Genomic DNA, 7,794 nt, shown 5'->3' on the forward strand with positions numbered 1-7,794 from the left:
TTCTCAAAAATTTAATCAGATACTTTTGTAAAGGTAATGTTTCTCAAAATTCAATCAGATGTTTCTGTAAAGGTAATGTTACTCAAAATTTCTTGCCGGCTGTTCAGAAACAAACCTTTAAATATTTAAACAGCGTATTATGATATATATGAACTTAATTTTGCAGCTAAAATGGTAATATGTGTCCAAATAAACATTAAACATGGGAATCTCGATTCATCATGTCTGTGGTCTTCCTTCTATGTACCTTTAAACATTATGATAAAAATAGATTGGAAACCCAGCTCTGCCTACCCACTAAACTTTACCTTTATAAGTAAACCTACACAACTTAAACCTTTTAAACCAATCTAAGAACGTAAACCGTTGTTCAACGGATGAGTTAAGATCAGACATGCACACAAACAATCAGCGATTACTACTTTATATAAATAAATATAAGATTTAGTTTTTTTAGTTTTATTTAACACATTGCAGTTTGGACAACAATTTAAATACAGTGGTCAGCGATTATATCAATACAATAATGACGACCTCTTATTAATAATGCTTTGAACCCTCGAGCAGTTTTCAAATTAAAAGTTTACAAGAAAAAAAGAAGCTGTTAGTTGACAGCTTCTCTTTGTATGTGAGATGATGTGTCTCTGCTGTTTGAAAGATTGGAAGAATACAACCATTTCATGTTTCTCCGTCAATTTTAAAGATGCAACAGAAACATATTTTGGAAATGTCTAACAAAATGTTTTCGAACTTTTTTACATAGTGTCCCAAAAACATGGGAATTCATTGACGACTTTTATATAGTCTTCGATCTATGCGGCATTTTTTCATGAACACATTGCAGTTTTCCAGCTTAAACATCTAATATCAAAAAGCCCTGGTCTCGAGATTTGACATCACTTTGACAACACTTTTTATACGGTTTTCTATGGACAGCTAATGATATCGCGCCCTGAATAGTGGTGTACTTAAATGTCTCAAGTCCGTGCTTTACTCTATCAGCTTTATTCTCTACTGTAAATACCACACAAACTCTATACTCTCTACCTCTACAGGTTTACAATGTCCAAATTTAACGAGAGTCTGTATTGAACTAACTATATTTAGATATAAAAAGGTACAGGTAAATCGATCAATTGACCGCAACAAGGACCAAGTACTAAAAATAACTTGTATTTGAGAGTTACAAAGATACAATGAAATAGGTTAATATTTTTATGTGGCGCTCATTAGTCACGGGATTATAGCCGTGTGGATCATGTCCTAGTTGAAACATTGATCAATTGAATGCTAGTGTCCATATTGACATCGATAGTTAAGCTTGCGTCCCTGTGTGGCATGTAGAGCCTGGGATTCAGTCCTGGCGGAGTTTGAAAGCGGACGGACTGTACCTGGATAGATACGTTTCGAGACCTTGTTATGGAGTAGGCGTTTACTATATATACATTGCATACATTTAAATACTCTTCTACTTTTATTTCCCTTCCATATTTTAGTAAATGTTCAGGGTCAATTTTCATAACAACGAACATTATATTCTTATTTCCTCCTGCGAACCTTAAGAAATGAAAAATGACAAATCAAAACTTTAAAATACAAAATTTGTGCTAACGTTGAATAACGTTATTTAAATTATATTTTTGACGTTATATGACGTTCATGGGAGGTTACAAAAAGAAAAATTGATTTTCATTTTTTCAATTATAAACCAGAACTGAAAACTGTTTTTTAATACACAGTACACATATCTACAATCCCCACAGATACATTTATCTAAATATTGCTTGTCTATTCACAAAATCTGAGCCAAATATTTTTAGAACCATTGTGATCAATCAATTGTTCACATAGATCCAGACTGCTATAAAAAGTTGCATTGATTTTTAAGACTTGGTCGACTTTTAAGTGTTCCAACGTCTTGGCTTTTCAGTTTACATGACTTACTAACTCATACTTTTTCGTAGCAGCAGACATGTACATTTTAGAAACATAAATCATTTTGTCCAAGTAATTTTTGCGTTAGAACTTGCAACCTTTAGATTACTGTGTGTTAATTATCATTGTTAATGTAATTACTAAAGCTTGGTTAGTTGTTAGTGAAACATATTGAAATTAAGATTTGATGGATCTTGATTTCTTAGCGAATTAAGATTAAATCTAATTAATTAATGAATTTGAATGAATTGTCCCCAAATTTGAAATAAGATGATTAATAAACCAAATTCAGAATATTCCTAAATATTCCGTAGATATATATTTACATATATACATTAACATACAGGGTAAGTACAAAAATTGTATGTATATGTCAAATGCCAATCTTTAGGATGAATGATCAAAGAATGAAAGAATTAACACCAATTTTCTAAAAACAAAACTAAAGGTGAAAACTCAAAAGTTAAAAAAAATGTAATCCTACCATCTTTGTAATAAACCAAGACATGCATATATGTATATGTTCCCTCTGGCCGGCCAACCGGCTGGACCGAATGGGCTAAATTTTTTTGTGGACACTCATGGTTAGCCTGGGGGTGACCAAGGCTAACAAAATTTAGTTCAAATTTTTTTTTCTATGGGATACGCCGGGCCCTTGAGCTAGTATAAAATAAAGATGTTTAATGTATAAGAAAATATTGTTGCTATGCAGGAGATGAAAGAGTACACGGGTGATCAAAGCATGTATCCCAGACCTGAATCAACTCCAGAGTCAACATGATACCAACATTAAATAAAACTCTATTTTTCATTCAAACTGTGAAAAACTTTTTGATTAAATGTAGCAAGATTGTTTTAGCTCTATTTACAAAAAAATAAATATAAAAACTGAAAACAGAAGGGAGTAGAGATCATTACAAAAATTGTATAAATGCTTAACTGCGTCACAAAATATGTGCACCAGCTGCAACAAATGCAGCTGCTGTGGATTCAGTTATTTTAGTTTTACGCAAAAAATACGCAGTATTTAAACGCCCTTGATTCCAGATAGACATGGATTATCATTAAACTCACAATTATCAAATTTATCAAATTTAAAACACAGAAATTCACAATTGGTCAAAACAGAAACAATATCTTAATTTCTCAGATAGATTTTTAAATCTAGTATTTCATTCACCAAAATTGTTCAATTACAGCGCTATCGATATACATTTATAATTTCGCTCAAACATTGACAAACATGTTTATTGTAATACACGTAAGCGCTATTTTCTAATGTAAAACTGTTTGAATTAAACTTGGACAACATTCTGATCAAATCCAGGGCCGGCTGGATTCTATTATTTATGCTTTTAAATCTCTAGTCATGAATGTGAAATGTACACTATAATAAATAGTTCAATCACGAAGATGGATTTTCACGATAAATAACAAAATAATTTGTTAAAATTTAATTTGATCACTTGAATGACAGCTTCGAGCTCTGGCTGGCTCATTCACCCTAGGAAGCGTAGCAGCAACTAGACCTAGACCTACTATACTCTGAGTAACAAGTTTTCAATATTGAATCCTGATTTCTAGTGCAGCGTATCCTGGTTTTCAAGTACCCCAGCAGGGATAGGGTTAATAGATTATTATAAATTCAACGACTAGCCAACTAAGCATATTAGTTCAGTGTAAATATACAATACTCTTAAAGTAGTAAACCTTGCTTCCCTCATGCTTCAACGAAATGTTAAATTTTATCTTTTTACTATTGTCAGAAAATATTTAAATACAAATAAAATGTTAATGTCCTAAAAGGATTAAAATGCAACAAATATATAAACAAATACTTAAAAATATGCTTTCACGGCGCTTCGCGTCCATCTTTTATTTGAATTTTTAATTATTAAATTATTAAAACAAAAGAATTTCGCGGATTTAATCATATTATATTATTTCAAAATAATCGATTTTTTTTGACAAATTTTTGTAACTCAGGGTTTATGTCTATACAGGAACTGTCTATACATAAACTGTATCTATAGTTTAGGGTTTATGTCTACACAAGACTGTATCTATAGCTCAGGGTTTATGTCTATACAGGAACTGTCTATACATAAACTGTATCTATAGTTTCGGGTTTATGTCTACACAGGAGCTGTATCTATAGCTCAGGGTTTATGTCTATACAGGAACTGTCTATACATAAACTGTATCTATAGTTTAGGGTTTATGTCTATACAGGAACTGTATCTATAGCTCAGGGTTCATGTCTATACGGAAACTTTATTAATTGTTCATTTCTAATCATGAACGTTATAGTAAGGGTTCATGTCTATACGGGAACTTTATCAATTGTTCATTTCTAATCATGAACGTTATAGTTCAGGGTTAATGTCATTTATCAATACAGAAAATGTATAAGATTTATGTTTAAACTTGAACTTTGTAGTTCAAAGTTTATGGCAACTCAGAAACTTACGCTCACGCTTTATGAACAGGTTACCTTTTACTTAAATTAATCAAAAATGTGCTTTGCTAAATTTTTACGCATTTTCAGGATAATTATAATCTAAATGTGTAATCATATACATCAAGATTTAACCTAGTATGCCTTTTTCTCTTCTTATGTTGATCTAATTGTACAGGCTTCTGCAAGTATTCACCTTGACTGAGTAACTGACCATTTACTGGATGGATATGTCTGAGGAGAACACCGCCAGCTCTGTCAGGTACTAAGAGAATACTTACTAGATCAATCATATAGCTAGCTCTATAAAGTACCAAGAGAATACCTTCTAATTCTATCAGGTACCATGAGAATACCTACAGGGTGTCCCAAAAAACATGGGAATTCAGTGACGAATTTGATATCGTCTTTGTTATGAATTAGAATTGTAATACCTAATTTCAAAACCCATAATAATATTATGTCTGCTAGAATTTATTTTATGAAATTCTAAAAAACTGTAAAGATGTGTTTATAATGTCTCCGCAAGATGAACAGTGAAGACGGACAAGTTTACTCTGTATACTGCAATTTTCTTGTTTTACTAAGTACAACCGTATGCAGTCAAAACATAAACAAACAAAATGTGAACATTGCAGACGAAACTTTTACAGATTACAGTTTTCTGAGTAGGTATCACTATACTAAATCAAAGAATTATTTAAAAAGACGATATCGAATTCGTCACTGAATTCCCATGTTTATTGGGACACCCTGTACTAGATCTATCAGGTACCAGGGGAATACCTATTAGGTACCAAGAGAATACCTACTAGATCAATCATATACCAGGAAAATACCTGCGAGCTCTATAAAGTACCAAGAAATAACTTCTAATTCTATCAGGTACCATGAGAATACTTACTAGATCTATTAGGTACCATGAGAATACCTACTAGATCTATCAGGTACTAGGAGAATACCCACTAGATCTATCAGGTAATAGGAGAATACCTGCTAGCTCTATGAGGTACCAAGAGAATACCTACTAGATTTATTAGGTACCATGAGAATACCTACTAGATCTATTAGGTACCATGAGAATACCTACTAGATCTATTAGGTACCATGAGAATACCTACTAGATCTATAAGGTACCAGGAGAATACCTACTAGATAAATCAAATACCAGGAGAATACCTGCTAGCTCTATGAGGTACCAAGAGAATACCTTCTAATTGTATAAGGTACCATGAGAATACCTACTAGATCTATTAGGTACCATGAGAATACCTACTAGATCTATAAGGTACCAGGAGAATACCTACTAGATCAATCATATACCCTGAGAATACCTGCTAGCTCTATGAGGTACCAAGAGAATACCCTCTAATTCTATCAGGTACCATAAGAATACCTACTAGATCTATAAGGTGCTAGGAGAATACCTACTAGATCAATCATATACCAGGAGAATATCTTCTAGCTCTATCAGGTACCAAGAGAATACCTTCTAATTCTATCAGGTACCATGAGAATACCTACTAGATCTATCAGGTACTAAGAGAATACCAATTAGATCTATAAGGTACCATGAGAATACCTACTAGATCTATCAGGTACCATGAGAATACCTACTAGATCTATCAGGTACCATGAGAATACCTACTAGATCTATCAGGTACTAGGAGAATACCTACTAGATCTATTAGGAGAATATCTTCTAGCTCTATCAGGTACCAAGAGAATACCTTCTAATTCTATCAGGTACCATGAGAATACCTACTAGATCTATCAGGTACTAGGAGAATACCTACTAGATCTATTAGGTACCATGAGAATACCTACTAGATCTATAAGGTACCAGGAGAATACCTGCTAGCTCTATGAGGTACCAAGAGAATACCTTCTAATTCTATCAGGTACCATGAGAATACCTACTATATCTATTAGGTACCATGGAGAATATCTGCTATGATCTATCAGGTACTAGGAGAATACCTACTAGATCAATCAAATACCAGGAGAATACCTGCTAGCTCTATGAGGTACCAAGAGAATACCTTCTAATTGTATAAGGTACCATGAGAATACCTACTAGATCTATTAGGTACCATGAGAATACCTACTAGATCTATCAGGTACTAGGAGAATACCCACTAGATCTATCAGGTAATAGGAGAATACCTGCTAGCTCTATGAGGTACCAAGAGAATACCTTCTAATTATATCAGGTACCATGAGAATACCTACTAGATCTATAAGGTACTAGGAGAATACCTACTAGATCAATCATATACCAGGAGAATACCTACTAGATCTATAAGGTACCAGGAGAATAGCTACTAGATAAATCATAAACCAGGAGAATACCTGCTAGCTCTATGAGGTACTAGGAGAAATCATTAAATATACCATACGAAGACTACTCATTTGAGGCAGAATTCAGAATTTCAAACATGATTTTGTTTCATTTAAAGATTTCAGGTGGTTATTAAAGTCTCATTCTTTGTGAGTAACCCTGTAGAAATATATTTTTTTAGAGATCTTCGTCTTGTTCTTCTAATCATCTCAACCTGTTGTATCCTTCTCTCTGTTATCCTTATTTTAACCCTCACAGGTTGGGTTCTGCTCTCTAGGTTCTCCAGGCTCTCTGGATTCTCCGGGTCCTTACCCCCCTCTTCAACGAAGAACCCTGAAGCATCAAAGAGTAAAAGTGTAACTTTTTCTAACATCACAAGGAATACTAATTTGTCCGAAAAAGTATAAAAATTAAAGAGCTAAAGAAAGCCACCAGAGATATTTCAGTGTTGACAACCAATCGTCTACTAAAACTAGTGATTGAACCACGGTTCGTTTAATTGAAAACTTTTTAAAAACTTCCGTTATTTCAAAACTATATTCTGTTAAAGTTTGCATTTATCAAACTTTGCAATAATATTTATCCTCAGAGAAAATAGAATGGAAAACGAACTATAAAAAACGATTGTTTTGAAACAATCGTTTTTGGTTCGTTTCTTGCATATCATACCTATAAGGATCAAAATTTGGCAAAGTGCAAAGAAAGAAAATGTTGAGAATTGAACAATTTTTTATTGAATAGAATCTTGCCCACAAAAGTTAATTTTCTAATCCATATATCTTTGCAATCTGTAAACCTTTGATATTTCAAACTTGGATTATTGAACTAACAGAATTCAAAGTTTGAAAGGTCTACGTTATTAAATTGCAAAGATATAGGGATTAGAAAGTCAGAGTTTGTGGCAAAGATCTCAAAGAAGGTTTATGGTCTGATAAACAATCAAAATTGAATAATTTGGCCTAGAAAAAATGTCAACATTTAAAATTTCTAAAAATTCTACCAATTTAAACAGAATTTTTTAAAATTAATACAATGAAGACGACTTTTTTACTTGAGTTTT

General features: G+C 32.7%; 1 long non-coding RNA gene across 1 annotated transcript; it reads left to right on the top strand.

The window, feature by feature from the left end:
* Nucleotides 1–3,940: 3,940 nt before the first annotated feature.
* On the top strand, nucleotides 3,941–7,501 carry LOC111708898 (uncharacterized). The gene is made up of 3 exons (XR_002766749.1): nucleotides 3,941–4,424; nucleotides 4,572–4,655; nucleotides 6,916–7,501. It is a non-coding gene; the product is annotated as an uncharacterized LOC111708898 (long non-coding RNA).
* Nucleotides 7,502–7,794: the final 293 nt, after the last annotated feature.

The sequence above is a fragment of the Eurytemora carolleeae genome, unplaced genomic scaffold (genome assembly GCF_000591075.1).
Source record: "Eurytemora carolleeae unplaced genomic scaffold, Eaff_2.0 scaffold148, whole genome shotgun sequence".
Classification (NCBI taxonomy): Eukaryota; Metazoa; Arthropoda; class Copepoda; order Calanoida; family Temoridae; genus Eurytemora; species Eurytemora carolleeae.